Genomic DNA, 23,557 nt, shown 5'->3' with positions numbered 1-23,557 from the left:
AATTAAGTACTATGGTTTCTTATCGTTAAAAAGATTTTGTTATAATTATTTTGAATTAGCTAAGATCGAATAGATACGAGTACATCAAAAATTAATTTTTAAATAAGAATATAAATGTCAAGTACAATACAGTATTAAAAAGAGTGAAATTTGTTTATACATTTTACAAAAAAAAATACACAAATGGTGTACTCGACTAAAAAAATAAATAACAGTTCTAAAAAAATAAAGAAATACGCTACCTGATTTAATTCATATTAAGTATATATGGCAATCGGAAGCGGAGCATTCTGCTCGAAGGCAGGGTACAGGTAAGAAGTAGTGAACAATAAACTATATTTCCAGATAGGCCATTAACATATCATTTTGCTTTGCACTAATCGAATGCCCCCGAGCGCGCCGCGCCTGCCGCGCTGCGCCCGCGCCTCCACGTGTGCCTCTCCCGACTGTTACTGATACCAGTTCACCCACTGATAATAATAATTACAATACTTAATTACATGCCCACTAGATAACAACATTTGTTAATAGCAGTGTGGTAAAATATTTTTACATTGAAAAGTGAAGTTAAAGGTTATTATATATTATTTATAGACCAATTTGCAAATAAACTAATAATAATAATAACTGTCTTTATGGAAAATTAAATTACATTTAATTAAATCTAACCACCGAACTAGACCGAGACTGTATCTTACTGGATTGTTAACTTCTTTTAACTATTTATAAAAGACGTTACAATATAGAACATAAACACACTTAAATTTGCAATGTCCAAGATACTTTTGATGCAACATAGTTAAATGTGGGTAGCATCATATTACCTCTCTTAAAATTACAATTATAGTTTACCCACCCAATGTGATATATAATTTGCCGATCATCTTAGCAACCACATAAAGTGTTGACTTACGACAAATAAATAATAAATTAATTTATGGAAGCAGAGGCCAAGTATTGTTAAGCATATTATTAAATTTACAATGCATTACACTTACAATAATTTATGAGTACATTTACATTGTTTTTTTTTTTTTTTATTATTAAAACATCCTATGAGTAATAAAAACAAGACGGCTTATCTAGTAGAATGTATTAAATTGATAGATAATCACATTACTAGGACCTGCAGCACATATCATAAACTTGAAAACAACATGGATGTCACAGAATATTTTGTTATTTGTTTCCCTTGGCACTTTAAGACCTAGATCATCTTTTGTGTCGTTTACAAGATTACTAAATCACAATTAAAATAAAATCTTTTGCAAGGCGGTAATACTTACCCATATTAGTCATACAAAACTCAGAAACTAGAATAACAGAGAACAATGATCCAGTAAGAGTGAAAAAATAAATTCAGAACCTGATATTTTCCTCTTTTTATTTTGTTCGTTTTAGTTATTACCACAAAAAAAAACTTGTGGTAATAAACCATAAGTTTTTTTTCTAACATTTTATAGAATTCACATTTATAGAAAACACCCTTATTCTAGTTATATTGTACGTATAATGAAACCAATACTAAAGTAGGTAGCTGATATTAAGATATTTTTTTCTCAATTTCTCTTTTTTTTTTTGTTTAATAAATTTGTCTTTTTCTCAATGTCCTCTATCCAAAGGTTGTTTGGAAGAGATTGTTTAGCGATAAGACCGCCTTTTGTATCACTTCTCATTAATATTTACTGTAATTATAATTTTTTACTTGCTGCTATAAAGTGTAAAATACATAAATTCTCAACATTTTAAAATAAAAATTATATTTTACTAGGTGTTATTTTGCAGAAATCCATGTCAAATTATCGATCTTCAAATGTAAAATAAATTTTAAATTAATTTTCTATATAACATAGAAAAGGAGATAATTACCTATGTATCTAACTTAAAAACATCTACAATAATTTTATAAATAATACATTATTTATAAAATAGATAGATAGATAGATACTCTTTATTGTTTCCTCCAAAAGATTACAATAGTAAACTTATTATAAATATAAACATTTACAAGAAATAATCACAATGAGAAAACAAAAATTGGCATTATAATTTTTGTTAGACATTTAATCCAGCATGTGTCCTTCATAGACTAGTAAATATATGAAAATATAAATTAATATATATATTTAATTTAATGTAATGATGATAATAATAATAGAATATAAAATGATATTAATCCGTATTCTAAAATAACAATTCAATTCAGTCGCTTTTAATATTTTAAAGTATGTTATCATGATGTCACGATAACATGTTGCGATATAGCTAACTAGTTATTTATTTCCTATCTAACGTTACATCCTTATCGCCTCAACTACTTATGTACCTACCTACTACTTTTAATCAACAAATAAAAATTAACTGTTAAATACGTTGGTAACATGCTCAATTTACATAATTCATATTATTGTGATGCGAGTGATGTCATTCAAGCGTACTTCTTTCCGTTAGTTTTGTTTGCGGGGCGGGAGGGGTCACGTAGCAGGCATGCCACTATTTCGTCGAATCGCTCGTCGCTCCAGTGGCGCAATTGGTTAGCGCACGGTACTTATATGACAGTGTGTTCGTGAGCAATGCCGGGGTTGTGAGTTCGAGCCTCACCTGGAGCATGTTTTTTTGGTATGTATCAAATATTAAAAAAATATTTCTATGATACACGTTACACTTCATCTCACAATACTTATTATGTTTGTCGTCTATAAATGCTTCATTACCTATATTTGCGTTATTTTTATCATCTCAAGAATAAATGCGTACCTAATTCTATTTACATGAAAATAAAATAAACCAATACAGAGAAAAGACATATTACATATTTTGTTGTCTGTACATTACATGTATAGTAGATTATTTTTTAGGAAATTCTTTAGGGAATTTAGAAAATAAAAAAAACTTTTAGGAATGTATTGTTAGTTAAAACTCATACTAACTGCATAATCTATTTGATATATATATTAATACACTCATAGCAACTAATGTTAATGCGCATGACCTTAACCCGTACAGGTTATGGTCAAGCGCAATATGTAGAAACAATACTCTGTTAAATTAACAATTTTGAAGCAAAAGTAACCGTTAATATTTACTTAATATATACATTACTAACTTTTTCCAGCTACTTATTATGCATGGATTTTAAAAGTAGAAAAAACAATGAAATAAACACTTCTAGATGACCTTTCAAGATTAATCTAAAATGGTGTATCAACGCCATTTTTATATATTAATATACCAGATTTAAAGTTGCATCTTCAGAAACTCGACTGTGGAAACCACATTCAATTAAGTTCAGTGGTTTTTGCATAATGCCAGAACTACAGACAAACAGACATACAAATAGACAAACAGACAGACAGAAAAAAATTCGAAAAATTACTGCTTCTTATACCAGAGGGAGACTTTGTACAAAAGTCGATAGCTTGGGTACTTCTGTCCCATTCGTGTTTCTACCGTGAAGCAGTTGTGTTTGCATGGCTGGGTTTCGGTTTGAAGGGTCGGATATGGCGTGAATTTACAGGGTACAGAATAATAACACCTGAGTCCTCAGGAATGGCAACGTTCTGTTATGTCCATGGTACTGCTCATGTCTATAGGCGACGGTTACCACTTTTCATCAGGTGGGCCGTTAGCTTGTTTACCATTCTAAGTTGTATAAAAAAAGATATGTACAGATTTATCTCATGTACAGACATCATGTAGTTACAATTTTATTAGTTTCACTCCAAACGAGAAATGACAAATAAATAAACTTATTCTCACATTTATTTTACTAAAATTTATTCGTTGGTTTTAAATTATATGTTTGTAAAAGGTGACTTTTCTATTGTCACTTACAATTATTGTATTTACCAAATTCATCGAGAGTATAGATTTAATCAGTTGAAAGCTAATAGCTACTTATCTGCAAAGTCAAATCGAAACAATGATCGAACATCTCGTAATTTTAATGGCAGCTGTAATCTGCAAATAGGGTTATACACACAATTCAAGTTTTCCGTAAAGTTCTGACATTTCATATTTCTTGTATAAATAGTGGACGAAAATGGAATGATATCCCTGCTTGCAATGTTGAATTGCCCTAGCTAGGTACCAGTGCAGGATGATAGGTAAGAAAGAAGTGAGATCTGCTGGCTTATTTTAAGAATTCGCTATAAATTAACCAAGATATTTTTAAGAGAATTGCATGAAAGCCAACATAATATTAATAGCAATAGGGCCGCTAGTCCCTATTACTCTTCCCCGCCTATTCCGTCTCCTATTAGAAATTCAGTAATATAAATATTTTTTTTTGTCTAAAAAACATAAATACAGTGATATCTATTTGCAGTCATCTACCGTTATTTGCCCTGATTGATTGCAAGATTTACATTTGTCATTATATCAATAAACGATTAATAAAACTTTACATAGAAATGTAATCACTCTTTTGTATGTTTCCTTTACGCTCACCCTAGGTATCTCTATTTTATTTTATGATACATAATTATCATGTGTCAACCCTGTTTGCAGCAGTCAGCTTAAAAGTATAGATAATTACTTCAGACTACTTTGGACTAACTAGTCTAGAATTTTAATCGACTATCAAGTTTTTACTGCATTGGAATGTTTTAAGATTTGCGGCTCTGTTTAGTATCTACCTACCTTAAATCAGTACAATGTAAATATAGAAAACATTGTCTAATATACAAATATTGAATGTTCTTTTTATTAATCTAAATAAATGGCGTACTTCTTAACAGTTTCTATGTGAAAATAATTCCTGCGTTTACAAGCAAAGAAGTTGAAAAATTGCCAGAACTAAAATCAAAAGCCTAGAGCTAAAATAAAATCATTTTTACCTATTTGTTCAAATTAATATATTATTATTATTATTACATAATAAATAGAATATGTTGTACTTCTTATAATGTAAGTTTTATTTTACTAATTATATTATTGTATATATTTTTTTACATTTAAAGATAATTAAGTAAGAGAGACTACTCAAATATATTCTAAATTGAAATAGAATATGTTTTTCAATTCATATTTTCAATTTTATACTATCATAATAGTATACTAAATACTATTATGATAGTACAAAATTAAACCATATCAAGATATTACAAATACATTTAAACTCGTACATCTAAGTTGGCATAGTACATAGTATAGTAAGTCCAATAAAAGACCATTGGGCAGTTAGCCGACCTGCACGACAATGCACTATCTGCTTGCGGGTATACATTGATTGACCTCATGAACTTCTCTATCCCCCCCTTCCTGTTTTGGAACAATAATTACCTGAATAATACCATGCAACTTAATATAATAATTAGATACTATTATATCATCAATTGTTTAAAACAGTACGGTTTTAAAAAAACGATCCTAAAAAATAGTGTCATAATATAAACTTGCCACAATAACCTGATTAGAAGAACTACACGCTTCATAATGACGATTCAACAATTCGATACTTCTCAAAGTGACCTATGGATACAAAAACAAGAATCTTTTGAGAAATTCCTTTCATTGACCCGACCCTACACCTTATATCGTAAGGAATGTAAATCGCTGAACGTGCACGAACCACCCCCGACACAATTACCCTTTGGATTTTTTCTTGATCATCTACATATCTCTACCTACGAGGAAATATTCGGAACAGCGGTACGTGCGTAACTGATAACTGTGTATTTTAAATGGTCATCATGACGCGTGTACCATGTGTTATGGTACGACAACTCCTTATGCTTGTAATCAAAATTAGAAAAAAATATTGAAAATATTAACATCCTTTCAAGGAAGATTGAAAAAGAAAAATATTTGGAGATACAAACTTATGAAATAAACAAAAAAAGACTTAATAGCTAGATGCGCAGTACAGGAGGGTTGAGGTATTGTCGTATTTTGTCATAATATAATTATTATTTTAAAATAATATAAATTATTCTGTTTAATAATGCAGATGATTCAAAAATGATTGCAATTGATTCCATCTCGTTGGCATATATTTTGATTCTATAGTGACATTCAGATAGAAAGCAAACATGAACAAAGATAGAAAGGCAATAAAGATAAAGACTCTGTCGGGATATCACATGATCAGCAATAATATAGTCTAGGAGAGCAATAAACTATGCACTTACTTCAAGACCATGTTTATATACACACAAAGTTTGGTTATAATACGACAGTATAAATATTCTCTGAACTTTATAGCGTTGTTGATATAATGCAAGTACCACTTGCCATCAAGTGGGCCGTTAACTTGGCCAATCCATTTTCTATAAAAAAAATCAATAGGTAAGATTTTTCAACCGGTGAACTTTTGTTTGCAATTTCCAATTAATATAAGAAATATACCTACGTACAGCTAATTCCTTCTTAGGAAATATCTCGAACCTGGTGCATTCAGAGCTTGAGCTGTCGCTTATAAACAGATGACCATGAATATAGTTATCAATCACATTAGGTATATATACTAACAAGATGTTGTTACCCAAGAACAAAATCATAATGAATTAAAATTCCATAGTAAGTAGGCACACGATCAAGTCGAAAAGATAATCTACAGACAACTGAGTTTAGTGCTGATTTGGGAGCACCGTTGATCACGAAGTGGTCTGCTTTCGTCACACAAAAATAATAAGTGGCCAATCACTAAACATAAATAGCAGAGTGCAAAGAGTGCCTACAACCATTTTGAAGACATTGTTTTAGTTACTACGTACCCATATTTTCTTGCAAATAAATATTATTTACGAAGTGTTTTCTGCTGCAATTTATGTGAAAAATTTGTGACGTTAATTTAATATTTTTAATTGATCTTACACAACAAATATAAGGTACTAGAATGACCCGAAAATATTCAGAAAAAATATGTTACTATTTATCAATTTATATGTGTCATGTTATTAGCCGTGTGTGTATTATATATTAGTATATATGTATAAAGTATATATATATATATATATATATATATATATATATAATACACACACGCTGCGGCTGCGGTTGCCAACCCGCCTGCCAAACGTGGCAACTACTGACTAACCCCCTCAATAGGAGGAGGCCTGTGTTTAGCAATGGGCAGTTCACGGCTGATATGATGATAATGTTGTTATCGTGACAACCTGCACATACATTTTTCTGTCTCTTTAACACCCATAACGTAGGCGGTATGAAACATACGCGTATATAAACGTCTGTTTCTTTATCACTATCTGGTTATTTTAAAGTGTTGTACTTACTTAAACAACTGGTGGTTGTTTTATCCCGATATTTCATCTAAAAGTGATCCACTTCTTTTCATTCCATCCTGCTTATGAAATCCACGCCTATGTAGTAATAGGCAAAAAGCTGGTGTCTATTTATCCATAAAAGTTTGCTTAGGTACTTATGATAATTATTATAAATACTATAAATCAGATCAAATAATGCGCACATATAGCGATGCGGAAGATGATTTAAATACGACAAACTTCTGACGAACGAAAAGATTACATTAGTAGTTCCTCTAAATAATGTAGTCAGTGAACTAAAAAAAGTTAACCGGTTAACTGTAATTACTTTTCTTTTTGGCACAGTTCATGCCTGTCACAATAGAGTCGAGCGCTGACAGTCGTCGGCGTGCAGGCTCAGATCGTATCTGTCAAACAGGAGCGTTTGTTTGTGACGGCGTGTGGCAGCGTGGCGGCGCGCCGGCGACGCGGTGCTACCGTGAACCGCCAGCTCCGGGGCCACAGCCGCAGCACGCCGCGCCGCCCGGGCCATCGTGCCTCCTCCTCACGTCCACACCTATCACCTGTCCATCATCGAACACAACTCACTATTTTGGTTCAACTTTCTAATGATAACACGCGCATCGATTTGCATAAGTATTTAGGTAAATAATTATTCGCATCTCGGATTTATTATTGTAAGTCGCTTCATGATTGACAATTGTCGCAAATAATTCGTGCACGTCAGATTACCCTTTGAAATTGAACAAAAAAAGTCCGAGAAAGTTGTTTGATAGGAATATGAAGCAAAGTGGGTGGGCCATTAGTGTGTAATAGAATAGGTAGGTATATTTCTTCAATATCTTCTATTCGTGGACATTTAAGAAAATAAATAACAATATAAAACACAAACCTTAGCGAAATGATATTAATATAGTAATAGATATAAAATACTGTATCATTGCTCCGACTTGGTACATGTTTAATATTTACAATAAATAGAAGTTTTGATGCTAAGGCAAACTCTTCATCATACATCGTTATTTATTAATGGTAACACTTAATTGTGATTCATGTTGAATGTAACATTTCTCGCACACTTACATTAAATGTTAGAGATGCGTCGCGAATCGCTAATACTTAGGAGTTTGCCTAAACCGATTTATTACTTTGCGGCCAGCACGAGCCATATTCACGATCTGGACAAAGAATTGAATCATAAATATTAATCAAGATCGCAATAAAATCGGCTTGGCATGTACTAGACACAGCATGGACTGCGGCAAGCGCCGCCGGCCCACTTACGGTCACTTGTTCAGATATACTTGCATAATTGTATTATTTTTAAAAGAAATCTTGACAATCGTATACAATAAAGCACGTTTATTTAAACCTGCGTAAATTTTATTGTTAACAAATGATAGATGAACTTATGACGTCTCCAAACTATTGATGGACGCAATCCGACATTTGCCCAACCATGTGTGGGTTGTAACTCGTTAACAATATCGACCTGTACTCATATTAACATTAGGTACCAATATATTTCACACGTATTGATGCTCTCCCCCACTTGTGGTTGTGTAATATCTGTTATTGCGTACCACTTCTTCTTATTATTTATTATGAAACTGTGTATAGCTAAAGACACCGTAAATTTTTAATTGTAAGCAATTTAATTAAAAATGTATGTAAAAAATTTGAATTTGTATATTAGTATTAATTCATTTGAGGAGTAAGATATTAAGAATTATTATTACTATTCGGGATGTCTGAAACTCAGGTTATAAGATTAACAGCATATTACAACAAGAGTGGAAGTACAACGACGACGTAGAGAGAGGTGCCCGCTGACTTATGGATATTGACCGCTTGGTTACATTATCTCATGGGTCCTTGTATGCGAATGTTATGCTTGGACATTTGTAATGTTGCAATTACTCAAGCAACGTATGTATGTATTATTATTATTATCCTATAGAATAGATTTATTTCTATAAAGTAAATAGGTCTAACTAATATAAACTACAAAATTAGTAAACTATAAACAATTCAATATGAACTTAGTAACAGAACACAACTAAGAGTGAGTGATATTAGCAAAATATCGATATTGTTAACGAAATTGATATCGTTAGATAGTAATTTCGATATATTGATAGTTCGAAAACGAAATATCCATGTTTTAATATTTATATTTTTAAGTATTACTAACTGCTACTACGTATTGCTATTATCATCTTCAACATATCAGTCGTTAACTGTTCACTGCTGGACATAGACCTCCATCCTAATGGAGGTTTGCCAGTAGTGACCACGCCTGGCAGACGGTTAGGCTTTGGTAATGTTGTAAAAGGGACGCTGACAATTACTTTTATATTAATATATTAATATTTATTCTACGCTATCCCTATTGTGGAATTTTGAAAATATCAGTATTAATCTCAGAATATTTTGGCTCTTGATGTTTCGATAATATCGAGAAAATGCGCTCATCCCTAACATTAAGTAGCATTGAAAGTTCTAAGTTAATAACAAATTCCACATGAAATGTGACATGTGGCACAAGTAAGTTACCAGAGGGAGACTTTGTACAAAAGTCGATTGCTTGGGTACCTCTGTCCCATTCGTGTTTCAACTGTGAAGCAGTTGTGTTTGCATGGCTGTGTTTCGGTTTGAAGGGTGGGATATGGCGTGAATTTACTGGGTATAGAGGAATAACACCTGAGTCCTCAGGAATGGCAACGCATGGGGGGTATTATGGGCGAAACAGTATACTCTGTTATGTCCATGGTACTGCTCATGTCTATAGGCGACGGTTATCACTTTCCATCAGGTGGACCATCAGCTTGTTTGCCATTCTAAGTTGTATAAAAAAAGTATCTAATTTTGGAATGGGTTCAACTCAAATATTGAACCGGACTCAGGACCAGTCAGGGGATACCAGAAGCTGAGAGTCACTAAACAAAACTCACAAAGTGGATGCTACGAGCCACACGGCCTTGCTAACCAAACCAATGACCGCTATATGTACTTGAATGATGACCACGTGTAAGCAACTTACATAATACGGGACGCCTCTATACTCTTTCCTCGCGAATTAATTTGGGCAAATTGGAATAATTTCAGTTAGCAGTAGATACCACTTCACTAAGTACTAAAATTATTACTTTTAGTGCTTAGTGAATTTACTTTTGTTAAAGTAAATTAATTTGAGCTAAATCGCTAATAAGTTACCGAATTGTTTTATAGAAAATTTTATTATAGATATCCATCGATTAGACAAACAACTATTATAGTAACTACATATTAACTCATAAAAGAAATCCAATTAATTATTATCACAAAATAAAGAACAATGTTTTATACTACAGATTTTACGTACAAATATAAATATCTATATTAACAAATATCCAAAACATATAAATATTATTATTATTAAGTATTATTAGTGGTAAAGCACCAGTATTTGGTAACAATTATAAATCAACACTGACATTTATCGCCAAACAGTAAGTTCAAAGACAATGCGTTGGCAGATCGTTTGGCCATAATGTTACGGTGATAGTACATGCTTTAGAAACTATAATAAATTGAACAGCCAACAATTAGCAAAAATTTCTGCAACATGACATCCAATTTATTTAAATATTTTATTGTTCCAAGCTTAAATCATCATAATTATTGTGATACTAAATTTTACTTTGTAACTTTATATTAACTAAGATATTGATTGTATAATCAATATCTTAATTAATTTAAAGATACCTGGTTCAAATTAATATTGTGACTTAATTATAATTAATCGATTGATTAGATTTGAATGAAATTTAATGCACTGGTAGACAATAATAATCTAGATTAACACATAATTATGATGATACCCTTAATTCGACAGGGAATTCGACCTCATATCTTAAAGCCTGTATGGTCGCACACAGTATGGTTTCAGAGATGCTTCCTCCTTCGAACACTCAGGTTATGGAATGAGCTCGCTGTCGAGATTTTCCCAAGAGACTACATAATGGGGTTCTTCAAAATTGGGGTAAAAAGATTTCTTCAAGATCGGCAACACATGTGTAATGCTCCTAATATTGCTGGCGTTCGTAGCATATAGCATACTTTTAATTAGACAAATCCGCGGAATACAAATATATTTCATCTCTTAATTGCGTGTCAACGTCAGAAACTTCGAATAAACACTTATTTTTATTTACATAAATAAGTTGGGATTGAGAACTAAGAGCCTCATTGCAAACAATATAGACTAGAGTATATCAACGTTTATGCGGTCTGTCTTAAAAACCATCGAAGTTAATTTTTGGTCAATTTGTAAGTCTCTAATATATTTTAAGAGTATACATTGTTATTAATGGGGATTAGAGGCCTTATTGTTTGCTTGTGCTTAGGCATTAATACATCTTGTCAATCCGACTTCTACGCGATTGTTTCTGGGGACTGTCATGATTAATTCTTGATTTATTCCTAATTCATTTTCATCCATGAACTTATACTCTTTGTAAATAAGGCTCTAACATGGCTATTCTACTGCAATGAGTTCCATGCTAGATCTGTGACAGTATATTGGCTAGGAATGAAACAAGAATCCATGGGCATGAGTCAGTCGGGTGAGTGGCGCGAGTCGACGGTGGCGCGGCGCCGGCGACGTGACGTCGCATGGTGCGGTGTTGTAACCGACGCAACATCCAATGAGTACACTGCTTTTTCAATCACATCCATGTTAACATGAAGCTCGTTGTCCAAAAATCAAACACTGCATTGGCCATTATCACACATTTTTTCACAAACTCCTAAAAGAAGGTCCTAAATTCATCCGAATTTTTTCAATAAAAATATTTGTAAATGCTATACCATCAAAAATATAAAATGTATAAAAATGCCAAATCTCACAATATAGTTCTTTCATTACAAAAAGGTGTGAGATCCCAAATCTATGACTGCGCAATAGCTCGGCACCGTAATTATAAAAGAATAATCACAAAATTTATAAGTTACAATAAGTAAAAATATGTTGTTTTGAAAAAGAAGAAGGCTCTCGATTCGATTGTATTTTTTTTAATTTTTTAAAGTATAAGTAAGTAGCTTAAAATTGAAACTTCGTACCATCACATTCTTACATTTACACTTGAGCGACTCTTAATAATGGCATCTCCAAAATAGAAAAGATTTTAATTAGAGATAATAATTTTACAGAATTTGCACTACTTAAACTTTGTAAGATTTCATCGGATGACTTGCTAAGAAAATTGTAATGTAAATATGATTGTGTAGTCGAAGTTAGTTATACCGAACTTCCCAAGATATCATGTTACACTCTCACGGTTTTCCATTACTGCAAATTTACGTAGGCACTAACTTTTGCCCTCAACATTATCTTTATGAAGAATATAATTTCGTTTTCTAATAATTTTTGCTAACCCACCTTATATGACAAAATTTACAAATTATGCAATTGTTGACATCAAACTGTACGAATGAATATATTTATTATTCCTTTTAAAATAAAAATACTTTTCTCATTATTTTAGCCTGTCTATTCTCCACTGTTGAAAATAGAGGTCCTTACAGTCTTTACTTATGTTTCATTTTTAAAATTATTACCTATATATAAAATTAAATTAATTACATATAACTTTCACGAATTTAGTATGGTTATACAATTTCTATGATGAACCAAAGATAAAATTAGAATAATTAAATATTTAATCTGAAAAATGGGGCTAAATAACTGGCAATATAATTGTACTTTTTTGGAAACTGCGGTTTAAGCTTTGTAAATAAACAAGAAATGACTTCATTTACATAAAGGTGCGATGATCTGTCACATTCAAAAAAAGAAAGAATAAAATTAAGTAATACAGAGGTCGATTGTACTTGATAACTTAACAGTTGCATCAAATGTAATACCAGAACTGTTACCAATACTAGATATAATTAAGATTGTGTTCCAAATTAAAAACCGACTTAAATTGTGGCCAAATCAGTTACTTTAATTTAAAAAGTAAAACTACTTAGTAGATTTTGATAAAATTTTTACGTGATTAATCTGTAAATATATCCTTTTAAATAAAAAAAAAAAATTTTCCAAATCGGTTTGCAACTAACGGAGTTAGGAGGTAATAACATTTAAAAACCCAACCGAATTGAGAACCCCCTTTTTTTAAAGTCGGTTAAGATAGAAAATTCTTTTTCAGAGAATAAGTAAGCAACGTCAATAAAAATAGATAAGTGCCAGAAACAAGAACGTGCATGAATTAGTCAACAGCACTTAGAAGAAATTAAAAAATATTGAACAACAAATTTGATTCAATGTCTGGAAAAATAATACTTTCTGTATTCAATTGTGTGCGTCTAACTACTTGTATTATACATAAATGTCTCCACTTACAAAAACTTGGTTACCAGTTTATAAATAAACCAAACGAAACCCCTTCATGTTATTAGTACTCGTATATTATTTTAGGAATCATGACTTGATACATAAATAGATCTACTATGATTTATGGGGGATAATAAGTATTAATTTAACTATGAATTAACAGGAGGTAGTTAAAATTAATGTAATAAATTATGACAGCTGCCATTACTGTTGAATGCACATTTATTTTATGAAATCAATCTATAACCACACACGTGTGAGTAATTAATAAGTTAACGTCGATTGGTCAATACAAGATCGATCCATGAATTTATAATTACCATATGTTATTATCACATTATCTTGTACTTATGTCACTTTGAAAACACTCCATTATTTTACTTCTGATAAATTTAATTGAACAACCAAGGTGGTGTGGGCTTTAACACACTGCCTCATATTTTGGTAACTATTTCTATTAGTCTGAGTGTTTTCAATGTATAATATGTTTGAGTTAAAGAAAAACTAATTAGGTATATCTTTCAACTAATGAATACATAGTACAACCTCCAGTTTATGCGGTATGTACGTATATTTGTTGCGTTTTGTATGTTTTGCCAAAGTAGGCAGATCTTAATATCTGTTGCATCATGTAACAATTAATGCGTTGATGGTTTTAAAAGATATTATTTTTATCCTTCAAATCGAGTGTAAGCTGACACGAAAGGCTTAACACCATATCTACTGGTACTATCAAGCATGGTATCAAAAATGCTAACGCGTGAGGGAGTATTATGGGTCTCATACTATAATCCTGTTGTTATTATATGGTTTACATAAACATTTCTGTTGTAAATGGGAGCTGTAAACATCTATGGTTCCTATTTTCAGCAGGTAATACAATAACGTAATTGCTTTTTCAATGAAAATTATCCAATCGACTTCAAAAAGGAGAACCTCCTTTTTGAAGTCGGTTGTATTTTTTTATTACCTCATAACTTCGTCAATAATAAACCGGTTTGATTTTTTTATGTTTTTTTTTTTTAATATACTTACAGACTAGACTACCTCCCATTGGTTTTGTTATAACTAAAGTATTTTTTTTATAGAACATAATCTTTAATTATTATTTAAATCTTTGACCACAGATTGTAGAACTATCTTGTTTTGAAATCCAAAATCTGACATTGTATTCGTGAACATGTCTATCAACGTATTGTAACACAATACTTATCGATTCCTGCCGGTGCGTCGCTTAATCAAATGTAGAAATTACCGAATGTGCCCAACATTCGGTAATTTCTCACGATCGTTTGGGAACGAGATCTGTTCCCGTTTCATTTCTCTCGGCAAACAATAGATCACCAAGCATCGAGTGCGGACCGTGATGGCGTGAGGGTTCTAAGTGCAATGGTGCGGCTGCGGCTAACATGTGTACAGTGACCTTTATATGAATTGGATGTATACCCGTTTCGAATTAATAATTGTTAAAGTTGAATCAACATCGATGTACAGTAAATACATAATAAGTCGTCTCTATGCACTAATCTCGAAAAGTATTTAATGCATATTTATTCGTTTAAAGGAACGAACTAATTAACTTATAAAATTTGTAATAAGAACTTTAATACAAATTAAGGTCCAATTTGTTATATATCGAATCCACTATTTACATATAATTTGAAACGCAGAATTTAAAATACGGTACGGTAATTTTAAGTATCGTTATTTAAGTAAAATTTTCTAGTTTGTATACTTATAGTTTAAAAACAAATTCACTGTATACATGTATAATAGTAATACAATAAATTTAGCCAATGTAACACGGCTGCAGTATAGTGGTTAAGATCGTATCCCATGCGCTCCCGGTTCCGGTTGCTCCACAACTTGTGTGCGACCGGTCACATTCGCATACTATACCTGTTCATTTGCTTCCTGAATTAAATTGGCTAAAATATTACACAGCAAATTTCAAGCATTAAAACGCTTACTAAATTGCTATAAATATATAATACAATATTGAATTAATTTTCTTTTAAAATTATTTCACATTCATCTATTCGCAAAAACAAATTCAAATGCAAACTAGGTATGACTTTTTGCACTGTATTGTCGTTGCACTCAATCTTTATGGATGACAAAAAACTTTAGGGACTTATAAATATTCATGATACATTCTTATTTGTGAGATGAAAAAGTTCATTATAACAGAATAATAAGATCTGAAAGGGTTATGTGCTTTCTCCATACGCTCTCAAAATCTGGGTATTACCTGTTTGATACACTTAAATACATTGCATGGTAATAACCTCATCCCAGTCCCGGTACTTAATAAAAGATTCGGCGGAAATATCTACCTGTCTCGTGAGAATTGACAGAGCGGATGTTGCGAAAGGTGTCCTATTTTTTATTCCAGTTACGTATTGTTGAAAGGAATCAGGATTTAGGGTGAATCTATTTCACGTTTAAGAACTTACTAGTAAGTATTTATAATTGCGATTAAAACAATCAGCGAAAATGCAGCCTTTCAGCCTATTAAATTTAGTTGGTCGTAGTGGGGAGATAGTACAAATCAAATCTTACCTCAACTTCAAAATTTGTAAAAAATCTTTTTTTAAAATACTTTTCATCCGGTATATTGAACATGACATAAATTATGGATCATCGCATACAATGAAGTTGACCAAGAAACTCTTGACACTAAAGGCACTACCCTTATTATATTAGGTGGTAATGAAAAACACTATGTTGTTATTGCAAAAAGTATAATATCAATAGAATTAATAATCTCTAAATAGATTATTAAACACTGATGAAAGATTCATTGCTACAATGCAATAGCTTTGTATTTTTATTTTATATCTATGTTCATAATTAAGCTACGATACTAAAAAGTCATTAAATTATAAAATTTCAGCTTAACGTTTTTGGCAATAACAACAATCCTACTAATATTGTAAAAGTGAGTGACTGTTTGTTACCTCTTGGTGCCTTAATGGCTCGACCAATTGTCATGAAATTTTCTATACACACGTATTATTTGAAATGAAGAAAAACATAGGCTACCATTTATCCCAATCAAGCTACATATTCTGGTTATACAAACAAAATTGCGGGTAAAGACTAGTTAGGTACATTTTGAAATAACTAAATAAAATAAAAATAAAGTATCTATTTACGCAGACGAAACAGAGGGATACAGCTAGTAATACATATAGTTATTTAGAGTACGTAGATATTACCCACATGTATTATAGAGAAGGTGTAGGCACTGTTATGGATGACACTTAGCGATGTCATCAGAATATGCAGTTAATCACAGAGTTATAAGTGAAAGCAGTAGTTCACGAAGTCACGAACTAAGCTGTAACCTGACCATTTAACTAGCATTACTACTAGTACCTACCTAAATCTATCATGGTACGACTACTTGAACGATATCATAACTCAGTAATATAATTGAGAAATTACATGAATCAATAATGAATTTTAATATAAAGAATACTATTCATTGTTCCATTGTTAGGCAAGGAAAGCTCCCCTACTTCTGCGAGCTAGTAGATATGAAAATATATTCTAGCAAATATTCAACACTTTGGACTATTGATTATACTATTCTGATATAGTTCCAATGTATATAAGGTAAGTAGATACAATCAATAATTACCTAACAACGTTTTTTTCTAAAAACTTAAATATACTTATATATTGTAACTAGTATGGATATTTAAACCTGTATATATGACGTCTTCATCTAAAAATTATATAAAAATTATTACTATATCGTAATAAAAACAGTCACATAATTAAGGAACATAACAAATACAAACTACACTTTATAGCATTTATATATAAGAATCCTGAGTAACAAGTGTTATTTTTTTTTTCATGTGAAATATTTGTCAACTACAGTAGTGTCTAAACAGTTTCCTGTCGTGTGAAATTTTTGTTCCTGCACCTGCTTTGTCGCTCATTCACATTAAAAAACTCAACATAAAAAAGGAGGAAGGGAAACATAACCGCTTCTGGTTACCAACTGAACTCACAAAAACAAGTGTAATATTTGTGGATCCATTTCCCACAGTACTTAATCGATCTTATATTCCCCCATCCGTATTCTATTATGTCTATTTCCTCTTAAAGCGTTAGAAAGTTCAGTGACCTTGATATTGTTATCTACATCACAATAACGCATTAAGTATATAAAAGCAATCTCTCATTTGAAATTAATATGATCAGTGATCTGTGCGGCGCGCCACGGCGGCGGCGTCGGCTGATATCTGCATAGCTGGGCGGAATGGCGGTTAATCAGGTGGCCCGTTATATTACATTGTGCTCTCCGTGAGTTCGAACCCAACAGAACAGGTTGCTCCAATGACAAAGGAGCAGATTCCAACGTCCGCAATCCGCGTCTGCGAGCTCCACATTATAAATAGTCCGTCGAAATAATCCGTTGTTGCGTGTCACTCTGGCGCCCACCAACGTAGGCTAGTACACTTCCATGCTTAATGATAGCTTAAAAACAATTCATAAATAAAAACTGCAGAGTGAACATTTCGATTCCGCGTATAGTTTTGACCTCGTTGTGATTGATGGTCCAAGAATTATTAATCGTTTATCTACGTAATAGCTGCGACCCATTGTAGAGCTGTTTCACCGTGTCATCTTCTCGTTATTATTATTTGGGTCAGCACTACGAAGATCCTTGACGTACTAGAGATTATTTTCCAGGGGGATCTGGACTATTACAAAAGACAAATATGTACTATATAATACTAATGTAAAAAGCATATCTTTGACATATCTTTGCAGAGTTTTGCTCGCATCCTGGGATGAATACCAGACAATTCTAGAGCGAGCATGGCCCATGCGGCCCCCTAGATAGATATCTTCATCATAGACGTATTTAGATTTAGATATCTATACTTTTTCTCGATAAAAGACCAATATCTGCTAACAATTAAACGAATCCTATTGTACCACAACGTATACAAATTACGAACTACAAAAAATGTTTCCCTTCAACAAATTATTACAAAATGTGTTGTAAACTGTCGACTAATAACCATAAAATATAAACAATGGACTTTCATTTTGAAACAAGGATATCTGCACGCCACCTGCACTCGCGCCTGAGCAGTGCAGCAGGCGGTGCTTTACTGCCAGCCGGAACAATGGACCAGAGACCAGTCGTACTATTGTTGAACAGAGCACGTGGTGCCAACTTGGTACTCACAATATTTGACGGCAACACCTGATTTAAATTACTTTATAAGTGTATTTCCTGAGACATGACAGTGAGACACTCTCCCATTGTCTTCACACAACATCTGTTTCTCTAATTGATACAAAACATGGGAAACAACATACAATAACTATTTAATAAACCTCTTTTTTTGTAACGTTTTACACCATTTTACATAATATTTAATGTTAGACATTATTAGATAAGTATACAAAGTATAAAATAGCTAACATGAATAGTTGTTTTCGTCCTTACAAATATATATACGAGTATATTGTATATACATAGTTTTAACGGAGACATGAAGAAAATAAAGTGATGCATACAGACAATTTTTGTACGTCTCTCTCTCTCTAGTAGATATTATTTTGAATATTATAATAGAATGAACAGCATGCAATTTTTTTTTCAATCTAAACATGTAAGGTAATGTGTGGTAAGATTTAGATTGTTTTAAGGACCTTTTTAAAATTATGGGAACTTTAAGAAAATTGCAAAGATTCCAAGAATAGTAGAAACCAATACTCGTTGACTTTAAAACTAAAAACCACTGCTATAAAAACTATGGTTACTAGCAAAATACAAATAATAGGTAATCGTAAATTTAATTCTAAACAGTTCAGTAGCTTTATTCCCTTAATAATTACTGGGCCAAGGTAATGATCGTACTTATTGTCTACGAGTAAGTTCTCAAATCAAATTGTCATTACTCGAAATATAGAAGAAAGAACTTCAAAACTCTTTGTTTCATTAATGTTTAGTATAATCCAAAATGATCTCTTGATCATAATGACACTAATATTAATAACTAAAATATCATGTTATAATTTATAAAATTCATAACGTTCGTTCTTCATAACGTGTTTTAGAACAAAATCACCTCAACCACAGCTGGTGGAAAGGGCCCGAGATCCAATGGACGATTACACACTATTATAAAATATTATTGCTAGTAACGCCCTGACTAAAGGGGTTAACCCGGCGGAAATTGATTTAAATTACACTATTAATAATTTTAATATGATGATACACTAGCTTTTTTTCCTACAAAAACAATATTTCCATCACTACATAATAATAAGTCAGCTTCGAGTTCAATAGAAAACATAATTATATGTTACCTTTGTTTATTTACTTTCAACCCTTAAACGCCTTTTCTAGGATTCCGTATCTAAATCAAGTACAAATATTTACATATTATTTTCTTACAGGTTCAATTTACATATACTCTTATCTATCTGACTAATTAGGCATGTTAGTTTAACAGTAAGTACCGGCAACATTACCAAATACCTACCTAAGGAGAATTGAAAACCGAGATTCAAATATTAAACCTTATTTAATCGAAAGAAGTTACAAAAAGCAAAGAAGAGATCGTAGGGTATAAATACAATTTGTATCAAGAATACCTTCCTCGTATAATAGGTACTACCGTAGCATGCGCTACGTAAAAATTGAATTTAGCCGATGTTATCTTTCTCTGTTGAAGAACCTTTACTAATATAATAAATATGAATTTGTTTATTACATTTTGGCACCTTAATGGCTCAATCAGCTGTATTAAATATTCATACCTATTTGGCATGAAAATGGACATAGGTCACTGTTTATACCGATTGAATTATATATTATTGCCCCGGCCCCAATAAATAGCTAATTATCTTAATATATTTTATAATTAAACAATATAAATAGTTACCTAAGCATAATTAAATTCTAATTTTAATATTAGAAATAAACATTGCAAGGATTTCATATGTTTAAATAAATAAAGTACAAAAAATAATCTATCTAAGTAGCAATCATTAATTGCCGTTTAACATTTCTCACTACTTAATACCAACTCAATCTATTAAATAGAAATAAAATTGCTTTTTGACCTATTTCTAATATTGACTCACTCGATGATAAAAAATACTTTAATTTAGAAAACACTGTGTTGGCGGTCAATTACTGACCCAGCAGGCGTTATCCCGATTGTGGTACAACAGATGGTTGTTTTTTCATCACTCAGTGGGTCGGTGCTCGATGATGGGGCGCTGAGCGCGGGGGTGCGCCCTATAACCGTATAATTACATGTTGTAGTTGTGCGCGCGCCGGCACGCAACAATTGGCTTAAACGAGTGTTTGCTTTGATGTGCCGCCGACTACGCCGGTTATCCACGTGCGGTCACCTTAACCCGTTCTCATGTTAAGCTTATTAAGAAGAAGGGACTACTTGTTTTACGGTTGTTTATGCAACAAAAAATACCTGCGCGTAGTCATTTTCAAAAGAATCTAGATAAAAGCACTTAGTGAATTCTCTTCGCCTAGTCGGTGCTCAGATTAACTTTTATTGCCTACGAGCTTGTGAGCTTACTCGGAACGATCTCAGCCATCTCTTTACGATATAATCTATTTAGCCGCAGTGTCAATTCAACAACCCGCTAACTATGTGTGTCATCTATTTGTTATAAAATGTACAGTTATATCGCACAAATGCCAAGGGCTACATCGATCAATCCAGTGTTGTCGCAAGTGATTTTTAATCGACGGCCGCAGTCGAAAGTTGAGTAGCGACATCGTGATGCCGAACTTAGCCTCCTTCTTTGCTCCGGTATATACACTGAGAGCGTTGTGAAAAGGCTATGTCCAGACTGTCTTGATAATCTCGGCGACATCGCATAAAAACAAATTATTAATCTTCTGATCGTGACTAACGTTTTCGGTTCGTCGTTTACTCGAATGAGGTTGAGACTCCAGATTAATACTGGAGCAATAATTTGCGAAGTAATGCTTTGAAATGTCACAGCGATCGCGTTCTGATGTCACTGAACGAGCATCGACTGAAGAGGAGACTCGCGAGAGGTGGACAACCTTTAGAATCTTTTTGTGGCATATTTCTTTAATTGTTTTTAACTGCAAAAAAAGAAGAGGTTGAAAAATCTAAATTTTATGTTTCTTTTTTATATGGAAAGAAATTGATTATTGCAATATTTCGAAACGTACGTAACTTTTATAGGTTACTTATGTGTAATAGGTTGCGATTTAAAATTTTTAAGAGTTATTTGGGTAGTTTAATTTATGGCAAGATATAAAATATTTAACTACTATATATGTAAAATTATTTTTGAATATAAGTAGGTCTTCATTAAATTAACTAACCAAACTAACCAATTAAATTAAAAACAGTCATCACATAAAATTAAAGATAAATATACCTATACATAAGTTCATAATATATACATACTTTAGTATAATAAAATAACAAAAGAAAATCAGACGTATATACTTAAATTTATCAATTGATTATATTCAGAGATAATTATTACAATCCCAAATACCATACACCTATAGATGAAAAACTAAAGAAAGAGATGTTGATAGGTTCTGTAGACTATTACTTATTTGAAAAATAAAATATCAGGTGCATATTAAATCGGCACGTCATCATTTTACTATCGAGGGACTGTTGAATACATGGTGCTCTATTTTTTCACATCAGATAATATTATTAAAATTTGTATATATTTATTTTTTACTAAAGCAATTTTATGTAATCTTATTGAATATTGAAAAATGTGTAACTCGTTATCAATAATTGTACACTTAAGTGTACAATTTGAAAGAGTATGAAATATGAACAACCACTTATTAATTAGCCAGGATAAGTAGCCTATATCCTTCTCTATCAGAAATACTATGTTAAAAATTTGATAATATACCTTTATAAAATTTTCTAAGGATTGAGCCCTTAAAGCAGAAAAGATAACAAATAAATAATGAAACTCACATTCTTACTTATTTATAATACATACAGGTAAGAAAATATTTATAAAAAGAATTAAATTGGCATTTAAGTTCTTGGGATCTTCCATGCAAACTTCATAGTAGAGGATTTTCATGAACGATATTTAAGAAATAAATATAAAAACAACAACTGCTATATCCAATTGTCATAAAATATTTATTCCACTTGAATAATCTGTGAAATCCGATGATAAATAATTCGCCTAATTATTTTTTTAAATTGCTTGGGAATTATGCTATTCAATAACATTAAAGAATCCTGTAACTGAAAATTGATTATTAATTAAGATAAAAGTGTCTTAAATTGTATTGGTCTTTACCAAATTTCATTAAAATCTGTACAGCCGTTTACTTTTGATTGTAAGTATAACAAACATCGGAACATGCAAACATCTAAACATGTTAAAAATGTTTTACCTATATTAATATTAGAATACTTACTTTAAATCTGTTATTAATTATCTCTATTGCTATACATACAATATAATATTTCACTATAAAAGTCATAAATAGAACGCCCTGTATTGACAGTGATTATTGTAACACGATGAATATGCTAGCACATCATATGTTACGATCGAATATCGATGGCAGGTGTTACAGACCGGTCCGCGCCTTAATAAATAGAGGTGATGGCCACTTTGAGCCCAAAACGCCGATGATTGTACTTAACACCTTGATGGATCGTTTTGACGGTACAGATAGTTTACAACGCTAATGAAACATAATAACTATCGATAAGTATCATAAGGTAGACCTAATGGAATTAATCATGGTCGTAAACGCTGCTCGCGGAACGGTGAGTGCCTCTAATCTGTCGGTGATTTATTTTCACCTGCTACAAATGTTGCTCGGCCACTGAATCGTGTGCGTGTGCGCAATGTTCTAAATAAATTCAATGCTCTCAGCATTACCTACACGCTAATTTCAAAGAAGTAT

General features: G+C 31.9%; 1 non-coding gene across 1 annotated transcript; it reads left to right on the top strand.

Annotated features, from left to right (window-relative positions):
* The first annotated feature begins 2,515 nt into the window (after window positions 1-2,515).
* Trnai-uau (transfer RNA isoleucine (anticodon UAU)) lies at window positions 2,516-2,609 on the top strand. The gene is made up of 2 exons: window positions 2,516-2,553; window positions 2,574-2,609. It is a non-coding gene; the product is annotated as a tRNA-Ile (tRNA).
* Window positions 2,610-23,557: the final 20,948 nt, after the last annotated feature.

The sequence above is a fragment of the Galleria mellonella genome, unplaced genomic scaffold (genome assembly GCF_026898425.1).
Source record: "Galleria mellonella isolate WM207_F2 unplaced genomic scaffold, CSIRO_AGI_GalMel_v1 utg72, whole genome shotgun sequence".
NCBI lineage: Eukaryota > Metazoa > Arthropoda > Insecta > Lepidoptera > Pyralidae > Galleria > Galleria mellonella.
This window is presented reverse-complemented; position numbering and strand designations above follow the sequence as displayed.